This window comes from Geotrypetes seraphini, chromosome 2 (genome assembly GCF_902459505.1).
Source record: "Geotrypetes seraphini chromosome 2, aGeoSer1.1, whole genome shotgun sequence".
In the NCBI taxonomy this organism is placed as follows: domain Eukaryota; kingdom Metazoa; phylum Chordata; class Amphibia; order Gymnophiona; family Dermophiidae; genus Geotrypetes; species Geotrypetes seraphini.
Window position 1 is genome coordinate 464,039,459 of NC_047085.1, and position 18,560 is coordinate 464,058,018.

The following is an 18,560-nucleotide window of genomic DNA, read 5'->3' on the forward strand; positions in this document are numbered from 1 at the left end:
TGAAATTAATTTTGTTGGCCTACATTTCAGGCATTTGTTGCAGCTCTAGGGAGATGCCTAGGGCCACTTAAACTCACCCAAGGCCACTTCCAGGCGAAACCACACCCATGCCAAGCCTTGAGCAAAGATAGGTGTCCCTCCCCATCTCCCTAGACTTACAACAAATGCCTACAGTGTAGGCATCCTGCCTCAGGGATTTTTTTTCTTTCTAAAAATGTGCATCCTGATTGGCTGCCAGATCGTGGTAGGACAGTGAGCTCAGAAAAGACCACAGTGAGCTCTTTTGAGAATTGGCTGGTAGAATAATTCCACGCTAAACCGGCTGGAACCGATTTAGCGGCCATCGTTGAAGGCACAGTGGGTTTTGAGAATTTTCCCACTTGCACCAGGTTAATAGCAGACATAAATGGGCGCCAAAAATGCAACATACCATAAGTGTAGCTTACAATATTCATCAAATTACACACAAACATTGGAGGTATGCCCCTGTCCTGCCCATGCTCCACCTACGTCTACACCTCCATCCAATTACATGCTATCTTACAGAATAGCCCTTTCCTTCCCTCTGCACTTATATGCAGTTGAAGTGCCCTTAACACACATTAAACCCCCAGGGGCCAATATTAAACTCAATTTAACTGGCTGGAAGTAGCTCCTGATAAGTTAAATCACCTGTTTAGGGTTAACCAGTCATTTTTAGTGGCACAAACCAGTTAGTGCTGCTGAAAATAACCAATTAATGCTGAACTCAAAACTGACTATTTTAGGGGCATTTCAGAGGTGGAGCCAGCACTTGACCATTTAAGTGCTGGTATTAGAACTTAACCGGTCAGGTTAACTGCATATGTAGGACTTCAGAAAGCACAGTTCAGTCCTTATGCAGTAACACGTAGATAGTTAAAGGCTTATCATATCTCATCTCACCAGAAGTACCCAAAGATTCAAACTCTCCTTTCCCTCATTTAAGGGAATAAAAGCTGTCCGGAAATTTAGCCAATCTTTTATTTTTAAATTAATGGAATTATGGAATGGTTTGCCACTTACTCTAAGGAAGGGGTGTCAAACTTAATCACATTAAGGGGCCAAAATCCAAAGCAGGCCAGACCATGCCTACCTCCACCCCAGACCCCGCCCCCATAATAGTACTAATTGTAACACCATTTTCCCATTCATTTTTCATATATACACACAATATAATCTTATTAACAACACATAATGGTTAACCACAAAATGAAACTACACAAAGCACACTGTATGCTTCTCAACATTCATTCCTACCAGAACACAGATAACCCCTATGCAAATACGGGACCACAAACTAAAAGTACTAATAAATACAAAAAAAACCCTAAGATTCAAGACTCTACATCAGGGGCGTCCAACCTTTTGGCTTCCCTGGGCCGCAATGGCCGAAAAAAAATTTTCGGTTGCCGCACTAATACTAGCTGATGAGCCAAAAAATGGTTGAGCAGGTCCCAAATTTGCAATCACTAATATAGAAGATGTATGTATCTAATAATAAACCTTCATTAAAGGGACACTGTGGAGAGGAACCCAAAAAAGCAGTAATACTTACCCTGACTGGTACACATACACCGCTGACATACACCGCTGACAGTGGGAGCAGCCACAGGCTTCCGCATCCCCATTCTGATGAACAGGGATGCACGCACCTGGTTCACCCATTCACTTGTATTACAGCTACGGTGAGCCTCTTCAGAGGTGAGCCTTATCAGAGCAGGATGCTGAATCAGCTGTCAGCAGCGCACGTGGAGGATTGTTTAATCAGGGTAAATATTACTGCTTTTTGGGCCTCCCACTAAGAGCTTAGGCTTCCTCAAAATGAATATTTCCCCTGCTGTAGCTAGTAGGGATCCCCAAGCCTCACCAACTGACAGCCACCTCCTCCCCCTCCAACTCCCCAAGTTCTGCAGCTGGCAGCAATATTGCAGAGCTGCTGCCTTCCTTCCTCCCTGCCTCCCGCCTTTTGGCTTTCATGCATGCATGAAAGCAGGGGCAGCTTGAGGATATTGCCATTGGCAGCAAAGCTTGGAGATTTTGAGTTGCCAGACTGGAGGAAAATGTCTTCAGTTGGCAGGGCTTGGGAATCCCCACTAGCTCAAGTATTTATAAATTGCACTCAGGCAGGGAGAAACTTTGGTGCCCATCCACTAATTATGGGCTTCAGTCCTCCCCTAATTATCTGTATATGACTAAGCCACTGAATACAAAATAATTGTGATGCACATATCCCAGAGCTTACATATTCCAGTTAATAAATTCAAAATAAAACTATTTTTTCTACCTTGTCTGGATATTTTGTTTTTCCATCATCTTGGTCCCAGTTTCTCTTTCTGTTTTTTCTCTATCTTCAACTACGGTAATTCTCTTTCCAGTGTCTGCTGTCCATTTTTTTCTCCTCTTCTCTCATTCCATTTCCTTCTTATGCCTGTCTCCAAAGTATTGAATTTTCCCTTTCAGCTTTCTTAACTTTTCTTTTCTGCCTCAGTCTACTCAAATCTTGCCTTCTTTCTCACCCTTCTTCTTTTTAAATGTTCAGCTATCTCTCAATTCTCCATCTTCAAGCTCTCCCATTTTCCATCTCACTCCTTTCCCAGCCTCCTAGTCCCTTCTATCTACTCCCCATTACCACATTTCTACCACTGTACTCACTGCTCTCTCACTCATCTTGTCATTTCCATTTTGACCTCATCCACATGGCTCACCACTTTCAGAATCCCCCCTCCCTCTCTCTACTGGTCAGGCTATAATTCCCTGTCCCTTTCTTTCCATCCCCTTGCATTATCTTATCCCAGTTCTCTTCCCTCCTGCCCTTCCATGGCTCCATCTCTCCTCCTCTATCTCCATGGTCCAACATTTTGCTCCCTCTCTTTTCTGTTTTTCTTCTTCCCTCCCCCACTTGATGCTGAACAATGAAATGGAGGGAAAAAAGAGAGAGATGCTGCATCTCTCTGCCTTCCATCTACAAGCCTAATATTTCTCCCTCCCTCCCATCCCCAGATCCAACTTCTCTCCCTTTCTCTTCCCAACTGCCCCCATCCCATCTCTCCCCCTACCTGCCTGCCTCCCTTCTCCTGGTCCACCATTTCTTTCTTTCTTTTCCCAACAGTTCTCCCTTCAAGTATCTCTTTCCCTCTTCCTCCACACTACCACAGGTCCAACTTCTCTCCCTTCAGACCATTGTCTACCATCTCTCTCTGTCCTCTGTTTCTGGTCCCATAAGCTCTCCCCCCACACCCAATCTGGCACTTCTTTTAATACTCTCCCACCCCCCAAAAATACACATCTCTGAACAAATCCCCCTTGCTTTAATCATCTTATCCTCACTCTCTTCTTTCTAGACAGCATCTGTCCTCTCTCTGTCTTCCATGCAGCATCAGCCCCTTCCATCCACCGTCTGCCCTCTCTCTCTCTGCCCCTTCCATTTTCTGTCCGCTCTCTCCCCGTTCCATATGGTATCTTCCCTCTTTCTATGCTCCTTCCATAAACTGTCTATCCTGTGCCCCTTCTCTCCTTTGTATATGATTAATTTCAGCTTCAACCCCTCTCCATTTTTCTGACTCCACCCTTCCCCTATGCCCTGACATCTCTTTCTTCTCCTTTCCTTCCTTCCTAACCACAGCACCCTATGGTCAGGCATCTCTATCTCCTTCCCTTCCCTCCCCCCATGCCCTGGTACCTCCTCTCTGGCACTTCTTCTCCCTCTGGTCTGGCATTTGTCTCCTTAGTTTCCCTTCCCTCCCCCATGCCCTGGCATCTCTCCTCTTCTTCCAACTTCCCCTTCCTCTCCCCCTCCATTATCTGGCATCCCCTCTCATTCCTTTCTCTCCTTCCTTCCTTCCTTTCCCCTGGCCTGCATCTGTCTCCTTCCCTCCCCTGTCCTGCCCTGGCATCTCTCCCTCCCATGGACTTGGCATCTCTCATTCCTTTCTCTTTTCCTTCTCCCTTCTTCCCTCTCTCTCTCCCCAGTTGAGTGCAGCAGCAGCATTTCTCTTCCCCCTTCCCTTCCCTGTGCAGAAGCAGCATTTCTCCCCCGCCCCCCTCACACACCCATCAGCAGCACAGCATTCACCCCCAAATTACCCCTCTTGGCCAAGTGAAGCATTTGCTTAACATTGCTGATCCCTTACCCGTTCTCCAGCAGGGTCATGCAGAGCACTGAGTTGTTGGCCTTGTCCATGGAGCAGCGCTATAGGTTCCATGTGGCCACGCGCAGCAAGGGTCAGCACTTGTGCACGCAGGGGAAGGGCTCGATGGGCGCACATGCCACCTGCAGCTGCGCCGGGCCGGCTCACCCCTGGCAGGATTATCAGCTCCTCCTCAGTGGCCGCGTTGATGATCAATCACTCTGGGCTCACCAGGATCTGGCTGAAGTTGCAGGCGGTGCTGAAGTTACGGCTCTTGGAGCAAAAGTCCTGCCTGGAGTGTTTGCTCAAAGTCGCAGGCAGCGTCTTCCATGTGCCTCCTGCAGCTGATCTGGAAATGTTCCCTCCGATGTCGCAACGTCAGAGGGAACACTTCCGGGTCAGCCGCAAGAGGCACATAGGATCTGCTGCTCGTGACTTTGAGCAAACGCTGCAGCAAGACGGAGGAGGGAGCTGGCAGAGGAAAACACTGCATCATGAGCTGGGCCGCACAGAATACTTCACGGGGCCGCATGCAGCCCGTGGGCTGCAGGTTGGACACCCCTGCTCTACATGCAGTACAACTCCAGAGAAATAGAAACAAATGCATTTCTTTCTAAATATAGACAGCAGATGTAAATTTTCATAATTGACACAGTTCCATCACTAAATTGAAAATAAAATCATTCCCCCTACCTTTGTTGTCTCCCTCCCTCCATGCTGTGCCTCAACTAGGTGCCTCCCTCCGGCGGGTGTCTTACCTTCTGGCCGACTCCCACCTGGCCGTTGTATATGGCCCATTGTGTGATGCATGTTTTCATTGCTGCCCCTGGAGTTATCTTCTGGCTGGCTCCCTCTTCTTCACTGCCGCAGTGTGCACAAAGCCATGGGCGGCGACTCCTCGTTCATCCCATGCCTCATTTGGAAGCTTTTCCTCTGATGTTGCAATGTCAGAGAGAAGGATTCTGGTTCAGCCGCAGAGGAGCCGCCGCCTGTGGCTTTGTGCACTGTGGCAGTGAGGCGGAGGGAGCCGGCCAGAAGATAACACTGTAGGTGGCAATGAAAACGCCGCATTGCACTGCGAGCTGCATAAAATGGCCAAGCGGGCCAGATTCAGCCCATGGACCTTGAGTTTTACACCTGTGCTCTAAGGGGTCCAGGCTCCTTTCAATCATTTTGAAAAACTTTAAAAACAATCCTGTTTGAAAATCATTTTGGAAATCATTCCTATTAGTTTTTCTTTGACATGTTCCCTCACTGGGGTTTTTTTTTTCATCCTTTTTTTCTATGTGTTCTTAAAATTATTGTTAACCGAGTCGAGCTCCTTTTTTGGTGATTACCCGGTCTCCAAAGGCCTGTCGCTTTAAGACCTTTTTAGACAGGACTTTGGAGTATCAAGCTGGGAAGATGAAGTCCCGGCTAAGTCCAATGATTGTTTAATCTAATTCTTACTTCATATTTAGAAAATCACTAAAGACCTATTTATTTGACAAATAAGAATATTAATTTTGATATATTTTAATGAGGTCTTCTGTTTCTATTCTTATTGTCATAGTATGTTTTAATTTTTATTATGGTACTTGAATGTTTTTAACAATTGTATTACTTTTATTATATAATTTTAGATTGTACATAAATAGAGTGTTCTATGAAACTGTACCATGTACTGAAATGTCGCAGTATTCTCCTGTTGTGAACCGCCCAGAACTATTGGTTGAGCGGTATACAAGAAAATAAATTATTATTATTACAAATCCAAGTTTTAGTTTTGATTTAGTTTAACCGGCTCTGCATAATGCTGATTGCGGCTGGCTGACTATCAGGCTCCTAGTAAACAGGCCCCAAAATACATACATTTAGCTTAATTAGAAATCTCCTTTGAAATATTTGTATTAACTATGGGTTTTTTGTTGTGTTTTATTGTTTATTTTTATCAAATTATTGAAGCTGGACTACCCTTTGCCAAAAAGGCCTGTACTAGCTATGATTAAATAAGCAATATGTAAGGGATTTAATGACCTCCAGAGAGGAGAATTAAATTCTCGTCTCCACAGAACAAAGTCAGATATGATTATGATTCAAGAAAGGAACGCAAAGGAGTCTCATTTTAAGGACAGATATTTCTGTGAGATTATTTTGCCTCAGCCAAGGCCATGGAGAGGCTTTATTGTCCTATTTACATCAAATATAAAATTTCATTTTCACTAGAACAAAATTAAGTAAATAAATTGAAAGATTAATGTGGGAGACCTCTAACTGAAAGCTGTATCTGTGTTTCTAGGGCTGTATTTATGATCTGTAAATTAATCAATCTGTCTTTGTTGATTAAGCAACCTCAGCTGTTGCTTTTTTCGCTCGGTGAAAAACAGTCCTAGCAGGTGACCTCAACATGGGCCAAAGATATCTTCAGATAAGTCAAGTAATTCTGAGCATTCTCCTTCCTCCCTCCCTCCCCAAAGAAATGATGTAGAAAGGAATATGAATAATTTGCAGCTTCTTTGATACTTGAAGCTTTTTCCATCTGACCTTAGTGGGTTATACTTCTTTTCATCCCATCATAATTCCTTCTGGAGACTTGACATTTGATTAGATCACAAGCTTAGATCTGATTTAGCTGGAGCATTTGTAGATAACATAACCCAGTCTGATCTTGCCCCTGTAGAGGACCTGTTTAATGGAATTTCATCTGGATGCTCAGAAGCATTATGGAAAATTACAGATTACCAAAAAATCCAGTTATTAATGATAAATTGCAGAAGGAGCTCACATGTTTTAGAACCACAAAAAATGTTTCTATTGGTGCTAATTATAATCCTCGTCTCTAATTTTATATATCAGAAAAAAATCTATGCATACATCTGTTGCAGAGTATTAGCTGCCATCTTAATAAATGATGCCAAGAAAATTGGAATTACTATGCTTTCTCTGCAGGGCAAGCATTTAGGATTGTTAAAACTGATATTTTATGAAAAGAGTAACAGGTGCACAGGAAGTTTTAAAACTCACAAAACAAGGCAAGCAATAAAAGCTGATCGACTAAGCTATATCAGGGTAATATTTTGTTTTAGCAAATTTGATTTAAACATTGGCTGCTACAATTATATTATAGAAACACGGAAACATGACGGCATATAAAGGCCAAATGGCCCATCCAGTCTGCACATCCACAGCATCCACTATCTCCTCCTCTCCCTAAGAGATCCCACTTGCCTGTCTCGTGCTTTCTTGAATTCAGACACAATCTTTGTCTCCACCACCTCTATAGGGAGATTATTCTATGGATCTACCACCCTTTCTGTAAAGAAAGCATTTTCTTAGATTACTCCTGAGTTTCTCACCTCTTAACTTCATTCCATGCCCTCTTGCGTTTCCTTTCAATTGAAACAGACTCGCTTCATGCACATTTATGCCATGTAGATATTTAAATGACCCTATCATTTCTCCCCTCTCCTGCCTTTCCTCCATGGTATACATATTGAGATCTTTGCGTCTGTTCCCATACATCATTTGACATAGACTATGACCATTTTAGTAGCCTTCCTCTGGACCGACACCATCCTGCTTATATCTTTTTAAAGGTTCAGTCTCCAGAATTGTACACAATATTCTAAATGAGACCTCACCAGAGTCTTATATAGGTGCATCAATACCTCCTTTTTCCTATTGGCCATTCCAGTAGGAATTAGAGAGAATTAGATGGTGGAGGTTAGAGAAAGAGCAACTTTATTAATCTCTTATGTGTTTGAGCAAGATATGTCTTACGAGTATATTTTCGTAACTGTCAAGAATTATTTTGTGGACAGAAAGTCTGGGTTTTCTTGGACATTTCAAGAGTAACACAAGAAAGGTGGAAAGCTTTTTTAGTTTTAAGACAGCAAACCAGAGAATTAGGAACTACTTTTTTACTTACACTGAGTTTTACTAAATGGCGCTAGCAAAGGCTGGTGAGGTAAATGTTCTGATGCTCATAGGATTTCAGCCTTAGTTCTTCAATTTCTGTTAATCCCACACTTTTTTGAATTCCATCACTGTTTTCCTCTCCATCATGTCCCTCAGGAGGTCATTCCAGGAATCCACCACCCACTTTGTGAAAAAGAATTTCCTAAAATTATTTCTAAGTCTACCACCCCACAACCTTCTTTCCCTTCTCTGGAAAAGATTTGATTCTGTACTGATACCTTTCAAGTATTTGAATGTCTGAATCATATCTCTCCTGTCCTTCCTCTCCTCTAGAATCTTCCAGTCTCTTCTCATATGTCTTTGCGGATGATATAAAAAATCTGCAATATACAGTACACCTCTAATGGTGTGAATAACATATGGAAGGATGGCTTAAATTTGGCAGCTAAGATTTAATGCTAGAAATGCAAGGTCACACATTTGGGCTGCAAAAACCCAAGGGAACAGAACAGTTTAAGGGGTGAAGAATATTTGTGCATGAAAGAGGAGCGGAACTTGGGTGTGATAGTATATGATGATCTTATTGTGGCCAAACAGGTTGAAAAGGTGATGTCAAAAGCTAGAAGGATGCTAGGATGCTTAGGGAGCGGTTAGGCCAGTAGGAAAAAGGAGGTATTGATGCCCCTGCATAAGACTCTGGTGTGATCTCATTTAGAATGTTGTATACAATTTTGAAGACCGCACCTTCAAAAAGATATAAACAGGATGGAGTGGGTCCAGAGGAAGGCTGCTAAAATGGTCAGTGGTCTTCATTATAAGGCATATGGGGACAGACTTCGAGATCTCAATATGTATACTTTGGAGGAAAGACGGGAGAAGGGAGATATAATAGAGAAGTTTAAATATTTATGGGGCATAAATGTTCATGAGGCAATTCATTTTCATTTGAAAGGAAGCTCCAGAATGAGAAGGCATGAGATAAAGTTAAGTGGTGATAGGCTCAGGAGTAATCTAAGGAAATACTTTTTTACAGAAAAGGTGATAAATGTTTGGAATAGTCTCCCGGTGGAAGTAGTGTCTGAATTCAAGAAAGTATGAGACAAGCATGTGAGATATCTTAGGGAGAAGAATAGATAGTGAATGCTGCGGATAGGCAGACTGGATGGGCCATTTGGCCTTTCTGCCATCATATTTCTATGTTTCTGTGGCTTTTGGTACAAAACACCTACCAACTTCATCGCCTTCCTCTGAGCCGCTTCAAGTCTTCTTATATCTTTCTCCAGATATGGCCTCCAAAATTGAACAGAATATTCTAAGTGGCGTCTCATCAGTGACCTGTACAGGGGCATCATCACCTCTTTTCTTCTGCTGGTTCTTTCTCTCTATACAGCCTAGGATCATTCTTGCTACAGTCACTGCCCTGTCACACTGTTTTGTCACCTTCAGATCCTCAGTCACTATCACCTAAACGTCCTTCTCCCCACCCATGCTTATTAGCCTCTCACTTCCTAGCACATATGGCTTTCTCAGATTTCTACTCCCAAAATGCATCACCCTGCACTTCTTTGCATTGAATTTCAGTTGCCAGACATCAGACAATTCTAACTTTTGCAGATCCTTTTTCATGTTTTCCACTCCCTCTGAGGTGTCTACTCTGTTACACATCTTGGTATTATCCACAAAAAGACAAACCTTACCTTCTCACTCTTCAGCAATGTCGCTAACAAAACATATTGAACAGAATCGGCCTCAGCACTGATCTTTGAGGCATTTCACTACTCACCTTTCCTTCCTCTGAGCAAATTCCATTAACTACCACCCTTAACAAGTTTCTAATCCAGTTCACCACTTTGGGTACTAACTTCAGCCCTTCAAGTTTATGCAAGAACCTCCTAAATGGAACCATGTCAAAGGCTTATTGAAATCTTAAGTAAATTACATCTAGCTCATGCCTTCAATCCTTGCCCAATCAAAGAATTCAATCAGATTTGTTTGGCACGATTTATCTTTAGTAAAGTCATGCTACCTCAGATCTTGTAACCCATTAGCTTCTAGGAAATTCACTATCCTTTCCTTCAGCAATGTTTCCATTGTTTTTCCCATAACCGAAGTGAGGCTTACCGGCCTGTAGTTTCCCGTTTCATCTCTGTGACCGCTTATGTGAAGAGGGACCAAATTTGCTCTTCTCCAGTCCCATGGAATCACTCTCATCTCCAAGGATTTATCGAACACATCTTTAAGATAACTCACCAGAACCTCTCTGAACTTCCTCAATATCCCGGGATGAATTCCATCTGTTCCCATGGCTTTGTTCACCTTCAATTTTTCAAGTTGTTTATTAACACTTTCTTTCATGAACAGAATTGTAGTTCCTCTCCCTTCTATATTTTCATGTGTTGTTTTTGTTTCCCCCAGTCTCCTTTTTTTATATACATTTATTGTAATCTACCCAGCTGTTCTTGTACAAAGGGTGGAATAGTAAATTCTCAATACATTTGGAAAATTTGGAATTACTGGGGAAGAGACATTATCATGCTTTCTGGCAACATTATGTAGACAGTGCAAGCTTTCAAACAGACCCTGGTAATCTATCAGTGGAGAAAGGGGGAAGTGGGGGTTTATCCAGGGAGTGTGAGCATCTAGGATTTGGGTAAGGGTTGCTTTTCTTTGTTCTGTTATTTTTGTTCAAATATTGAAAAATTCAAGGATCAAGCTTTTCTGTATTCATGCTTTGTTGCTGCTACTTGGCCACCATGTGAGTCCTTTGCTGTATGCAGTTTTTGCAGGTTCTGTTTGTTTGTTTTATTCTTGTCTATAAAGATATTTTCCAATCTAGGTGATCTGTATATAAAATTACTCTGTAGGAATGTATCACTGTATTTCAACTCTGGCTCTGCATTACCAAGTTATGCATTCCCAAGTTATGCACTTGGAACATCAATATACAAAACATATTGTAAATATGTTTATCCGAAAACAAGCAGGCAGCATATTCTCACGTGTGGGTGATGTCATCCATAGAACCCAGCATGGATAGTCAAAAAGTGCACTGTCACTTTAAAAATGTAAGGCCGTCTATACTGCACATGTAGATGTGTCTTCCCACTCAACGTCAACTCGCAGAACCATCAGTTTTCAGTTTTCCACAGAGCTGAGAGGCTATTCTTAGAGTTTCTCTAAATGTGTCAAACTTGTATGTTTTTGTGCCTTCCTGTTCTTTTATTTTACCCTTATTTTTCTCATAGTAACATAACATAGTAGGATTGTCAAGCTTTTACTGTCTACTCGACCTCCCTGGAACTTAGGGCTCCTTTTACGAAGGCGCGTTAGCGGTTTAATGTGTGTAATACCGTGCACTAAACCGCCAGCCACACTAGCCGCTGCCGCCGCCTCTTGAGCAGGCAGTAGTTTTTCAGCTAGCACAGGGGTTAGCGCGTGATAAAAAGTCACACGCGCTAAAGCCGCTGACGCGCCTTCGTAAAAGGAACCCTTAGAGTCCTTTGACCTTGCACCAGAGGTTTTTCCTTCACTGTCAAAGGCTCCTAGTGTTTTCAAGTGGTACCCTTAGTGCCAAAGGACCATTTTAGGTATACACTCGCATAACTGATGTGTCTAGTACCTGTGTTCTAAACATTTCTTGCCTGCTCTGATCTAAATTACAGAAGAAGCCAGGAAGTTACAGTATGAAAAACTTTGTGGGTCAACTTCATCTGCATCAAGAATAGCTGGAGACTCTGATGCTGATACTCAAAATCCAGCAACTCTAGCATCGACACTGGCACTGATGGAATCAGCATGTTCCACCTCTTCTACATCAGTTTTGCCTGCCTTGGGGGAAGCTTGTAAGAAAGCTAAGAAGCATAAACACCTTTCCCCCTCCAAGCCTGCTTCAGCATCAACTCAAGCATCATTGTCATTGACACACCGATGCCAGCTCGCCTTCTCTACAGTTGGTGTCTCCTCTGAGATGTACCTTGACATCGAGGTCCCCAACGCCTCGACACCCAATACAGTCAGCACCTAATGTACATTACATTAGAGATTTCTATTCCGCCATTGCCTTGCGGTTCAAGGCGGATTACAAAAAACGTATTACAAGAAGAAGATATCTTGTAATTTATAGAAGAGATAAAGAGTAGATGAGGTTGCTTTGGGGTATTGGGAAGTGGTATTGGGAAATGGGAAGGAGCTAGTGGTATTAAATCGTTTGCAGGAATTTCTCGAAAAGTAGCGTCTTTACTTCTTTTCTGAATGGTTTCTAGTCTGGGTTCATAATTAGTAGATTGGAGATTTGGTTATCGAGTTTTGCTGCTTGTGTGGCTAGGAGGCCATCATATAGTTTTTTCCGTTTAACTTCTTTGATTGGAGGGTGCGTGGATGGAGTGTGGTTATTCCTGTGTCTAGTTGATGTAGTTTGGATGAGGCGGTTGTTCAGGTAGGTTGGACTGTCACCATTTATGGTTTTAAATAGTAGACAATAGAATTTAAATAGTATTCTTGATGAAATTGGAAACCAGTATGAGTTGAGGTATTCCTCTGTAATGTGGTCATGTTTCCTCAATGAATATATAAGTCTCAGTGCTGTGTTTTGGATTGTTTGTAGTTGTTTTATCATTGTTGCTGGGCAGGGGAGATAGAGACTGTTGCAATAGTCTAAGAGTCCTAGGACTAGGGATTGTACTAAGAACCGGAATTGTGTTTTATCAAAGAATTTTCGAACTTGTCTTAAGTTTCTCATAACTGCGAATGATTTCTGTATTGTTTTATTGATTTGTGGTTGCATGGTGCAGCATCTATCTATCGTCATTCATAGTAGTTTTAGGGTGGGTTGAATGGGGTAATTGATTGAGTTAATTTCTATATTGATTATGGTTGGGACTTTGTTATTTTCGAGGAGGATGAATTTTGTTTTGTCTGGGTTCAGCTTCAGTTTATGATCTTTCATCCATGTTGCTACTGTTTCTAGTGTTCGGTGTAGTGTGTCTGTCATAGAGGGCTTGGGTTGATCAAAAGGTATGAGAATGGTGATGTCGTCTGCATAGCTATATGAGGTTAGGCCTAGTTTGTCCAGGCAGGCACCAAGGGAGGCAGTATAGAGATTGAAGAGAGTAGGGGATAGTGGGGATCCTTGGGGTACACCGCAGGGGTTGGACCAAGGTTCTGATTTTTCTTTGTCTGACTTTACTCTGTAGGTTCTGGATTTTAGGAATCCTTCAAAGCATGAGTATAACTTATCAGTGATACCTATTGTGTCCAAAATTTGCAGTCAAATGCTGCGGTCAGAACCGGTTGTATGAGCAGCATTTTTTTTCCTGTGCTGAAGTGTTGTCTAGCTGTGTCATCAAAGGAGCCTAGTAGAGTGTCTGTGCTGAAGTTGGTTCTGAGGCCGAATTGCATGGGGTGGAGTATGTTGTGTACCCTTGTCAACTTCGGTACCAGTGCTATCTCTGCAGGAGCAGCTTCTCTTGCTGTTGTAGAAAGAACTAGCTAGGCTACTGCAGACACACTCTGTGCCAGTTTCTGCTTCCACACTCCTAGCCTCAACTTAGTTTGAGCAATGCCCAAGACCTTCATCGAAGTATCGAGCTCAGACACCATGACATTGAGAAACTGCATCAAGGTCTGCACCATTATCAAAGAGGTGCAGTTCATTGTCCCATTCTCGATGCTCCTCTGCTCATTCTTTATTACATCAACAATTGTCTCAGCATTCACCTCAGTGCTCTTCACGTCAATCTCCTTGACACTTGATGCTGAGGACTATGTGCTCTTCAGCTGACTATCCAGAGCTATCAGCAGATGAGTTTTAATAGTATACCTTTGGATCCATCTCCACCACTACCTCGTCAAAGGTCACTGCAAGAGAATCTGTCCTTTATAAAATTCATTTGACAAGTGCACCACTTGAAGCCACTAGGAGTCTGTGACATTGAAGGAAAAACCGCCAACTCAAGGTACTCCCAATAAACATGGAATCTGAGACAGAGCCTTAAGCAAAGCTTATGGATGCCTCCAACTACAAGGAGTAGCCCAAAGACTGCATTAATGTTCCTCTCCACAATCTTATGAAGGAGACCTTATTTAAAACTGTGATTCTCCACTTTCTATCCTAGTAGCTTCATGCAAGTTGGACTCTGTTTATTGAATCCAATCATGCCCTGGATTTGATCGACCACAACTTCAACACCAGTCTTTGGTTTTAGAGTCTGCTTTAAAGAAAGCAAACAGTTCCAGAACTTATGCCAGTTCCCCTCCCCTACCCCCATTAGGAGAGAAGGTAGAACTCTGGATAAACTTGACCACATAGTGTTCCAAGGCTCTATGCTGGTAAACAGAATATTAAACTACAACTTTTACATGATGTTCTGCATAAAGTCTCTCATCTAAAAGATGTCCCTGTATGATCAATACATTCCATCAGAACATCTACCCTCTTTTCAAAATCTAACACATGATCTTCTAGAGACCGGAAAGTACATGATACGCTCTACATTTGCTATTAAATCTTGAACCGCTGCAGTTTCGATTGCCATGTGTAGACAAGCAAGGCTAAGAATCTCAGATTTAGACACTAATGTTCAAGACTGTCTCTCTAACATACCCTGTACAGGGAACAATTTATTTGGAGACCATATAGAGGGGGGCCATACAAAATGTCAAATGCCGTTCTGATTGCATGACAACCTTAACCTACTCAAAATCTCATCAGCCTCAGCAGCCAAAGAAATACTCAAATAACTCCAAGCATTCCACCTATTATTCAAGGCATAGGTATCACCACCCTTCTGCATCCACTCAACCAATCACTCAAAGATGAACTATACAACAGAGACAGCAGAAAACTTCTGCACCACCTCAGTCCAGAGAGCAGCAATCTTTTTGACTTCATGTTAGAGAGCATATTTATTTTATTTAAGTATTTATATACCACTGTCTAAGTGGTTTTACATTCAGGTACTCAAACATATTTCCCTATCTGTCCCGGTGGGCTCACACTCTTCCTAATGCATAGTCAGTGTTTCTCAACCTTCACCTCAGACTCTACCCATAAGAGGTCAACTCACCCATTACTATCAACATTGTTCCCTAATAACATCCGAACTACCCTCCAAAAGAGTCTCTTTTCAACTTCCAGCAAAAGACCTTCCTTTGCCAGGAGCTCTTCCAGCTCAATGTCATAGAATAAATTCCTCTGCAGGAGAGGGGAAGAGGGTTCTACTCAAAGTATTTCCTCATACCAAAGAAATCCATGGTGGTTATCGCCAACCAATATCTCGAGGGGTCTCCTATTCAAGATGCTACCACAACAAAAGATATTGACAACCAATGCCTCCATGCTCGGCTGGGGAGCTCACCTCACCGACCTTCATACCCATGGCTCTTAGAGTCCTCCAGAAAGAACTCTACACATCAATTTCCTCAAGCTTCATGCAATTTGCAGTGCTCTATACACATTTCAGGATCATCTCCTCAATCAAGTAGTACTCATTCGGACAGACAATCAAGTAGCCATGAACTAAGTGAACAAACAAGGAGGTACAGAGTCTCACCCACTCTGACAAGGAATGATCAAAATCTGGTCCTGAGCAATTCCTCACAACATTTTCCTGAAAGCAATCTACCTTAGCTAACAAGTTGAATAGACTCCTACAACAGCATGAGTGATCACTCAACTCCATCACTTTACATCAGATCTTTTCACAATGGAGAACCTCAGAAGTGGATCTCTTTGCTTCTCCCCTACAATCACAAGACTCCTCTTCTGTTCCAGACTCTACACTCCCAATTATCTGGAGTCAGATGCCTCTCTCCTCAATTGGAGGAACAAGTTCCTTTATGCTTTCCCTGTATTTCCTGTACTGAAATCTCTACTCCAACTTCACCATGAACAAACCACCATGATTCTAATAGAATTTAGATGGCTATGTCAACCATGGTTCCCTATCCTCTTACAACTCAGCAAAAGGGAACCCATCACGCTTCAGATCTTTCCAACCTTACTGACAGAACGAGGAATCACTTCTTCATTCCAATCTACGTTCATTAGCACTCACAGCATAGTATCTTTCTCCCAAGTAATAACTGCCTACACACTATCTATACCAGAGTCAGCCATCATTGAAGTCTCTAGAAAGCCTTCCACATAGTAATACTATAATTTCAAATGGTTTTGTTTTACAGTCTGGTGTAATTGAATCTGATTACCTGTCCTCTCCCGTTGATCTAGAATATCTTCTACACCTATCTAATTCTGGATTAAAAATTACTTTAGTGAGAGTTCAGCTCAGTGCCATTAGTTCCTTTGGTTTCTAGATTCATGAAGACCTTTTCATACCAGACCTCCACTCAAGCATCCTTCTGTTTCTTATGACCTTAATGTTATCTTTTCCATTCTGATGAAGCCTCCTTTTGAGCCATTCTCGATTTCATCTCTGAAACATCTTACTTGGAAAGTAACCTTCCTTATTGATATCACGTCTGCACTTTGAATCAGTGAATTTCAAGATCTTGTGTCAGACTCACCTTATATACATTTTACCATGACAGAGTAAGAACAACTCATATATAATCTGCCTTGAACCGCAAGGTAATGGCGGAATAGAAATCACTAATGTAATGCAATATAACATAAGAATAGCCTTACTGGATCAGACCAATGGCCCATCAAGCCCAGTAGCCCGTCCTCACGGTGGCTAATCCAGGTCACCAATACGTGGCCAAAACCCAAAGAGTAGCAACATTCCATGCTAGCAATCCACTGCAAGCAGTGGCTTCCCCCATGTCTTTCTCAATAACAGACTATGGACTTTTCCTCCAGGAAATTATCCAAACCTTTCTTAAAACCAGTTACGCTATCTGCTCCTACCACAACCTCTGGCAATTCGTTCCAGAGCTTAACTGATCTCTGAGCGAAATTTTTTTTCCTCCAATTGGTTTAAAAAATATTTCTCTGTAACTTCAAGTGTCCCCTAGTCCTTGCAATTTTTGACAGAGTCAAAAATCGATCCACTTGTACCCATTCTACTCCACTCAGAATTTTGTAGACTTTAATCATATCTCCCCTTAGCCATTTCTTTTCCTAGCTGAAAAGCCCTAACCTTTTTAGTCTTTTCTCATACGAGAGGAGTTCTATCCCCTTTATCATCTTGGTCACTCTTCTTTGAATCTTTTCTAGTGCCGCTATATCTTTCAGAATTGAACGTAATACTCCAGGTGAGGCCACACCATGGAGCGATATAGGGGCATTATAGCATTCTTAGTCTTGTTAACTATCCCTTTTTTAATAATTCCTAGCATCTTATTTGCTTTTTTGGCTGCTGCCGCACATTGGGCGGAAGGTTTCATTGTATTGTCTACAATGACACCCAAATCTTTTTGGGGGGCGCTAACCCCAAGATAGACCCTAGCATCTGGTAACTGATAACTGGTAACTGGGTTATTCTTCCTAATGGGCATCACTTTGAATTTGTCCACATTAAATTTCATCTGCCACTTGGAAGCCCAGTCTTCTAATTTCCTAAGGTCTGCCTGCAATTTTTCACAATCTGCATGCGTTTTAACAACTTTGAACAGTTTAGTGTCATCTGCAAATTTAATCACTTCACTTGTAGTTCCAATTTCCAGATCATTTATAAATAAGTTAAATAGCACTGGTCCCAATACAGACCTCTGTGGCACTCCACTGTTTACTCTCCTCCATTGAGAAACATGACCATTTAACCCTACCCTCTGTTTTCTATCCGATAACCAATTCCTAATCTACAACTGAACTTTGCCATCTATCCCATGACTTTAATTTTCTCAGGAGCCTCTCATGAGGAGCTTTATCAAAAGCTTTCTGAAAATCAAGATACACTACATCAACTGGCTCACCTTTTTCCACATGTTTATTCACACCTTCAAAGAAATGAAGCAAATTGGTGAGGCAAGATCTCCTTCGACTGAACCCATGCTGACTCTGTCTCATAAATCATGTTTGTCTACGTGTTCCATAATTTAATTTTTAAAAAATTGTTTCCACCATTTTGCCCAGCACTGAAGTGAGGCTTACCGGTCTGTAATTTCCCGGATCTCCCCTGGAACCCTTTCTAAATTCAGTGTAACATTGGCCACTCTCCAATCTTCAGGTACTACAAACGATTTTCGTGAGGTCCATCCAGTCTGGTGATCCGCATGTGAGAATATGCTGCCTGCTTGACCTCAAATAAAGCACAGTTACTTACCCATACCAGGTGTTATCCGAGGGCAGCAGGCAGATAGTCTCACAACTCTCCCACCTCTCCTAGTTGGCTTCTTAGATTTGTTACTGAACTGATGGCCCTGTGAGCTGACGTCGGACGGGAGGGCACCTGCATGCACACGGTACAAATGGTCTTAAACTTTTTGACTGGCCGTGCTAGTTTCCGTGGATGGCATCACCCACATGTGAGACTATCTGCCTGCTGCTCACTGAGAACCCCTGCTACAGGTAAGTAACTGTGTTTTAACCAGCTCCACAGTTGTATAAAAGGCTCT

General features: G+C 42.3%; 1 protein-coding gene across 2 annotated transcripts in view; it reads left to right on the forward strand.

The window, feature by feature from the left end:
- Positions 1–18,560, forward strand: part of PTPRN2 (protein tyrosine phosphatase receptor type N2) — a 1,585,109-nt gene that overhangs the window by 507,224 nt on the left and 1,059,325 nt on the right. The window lies entirely within an intron of this gene.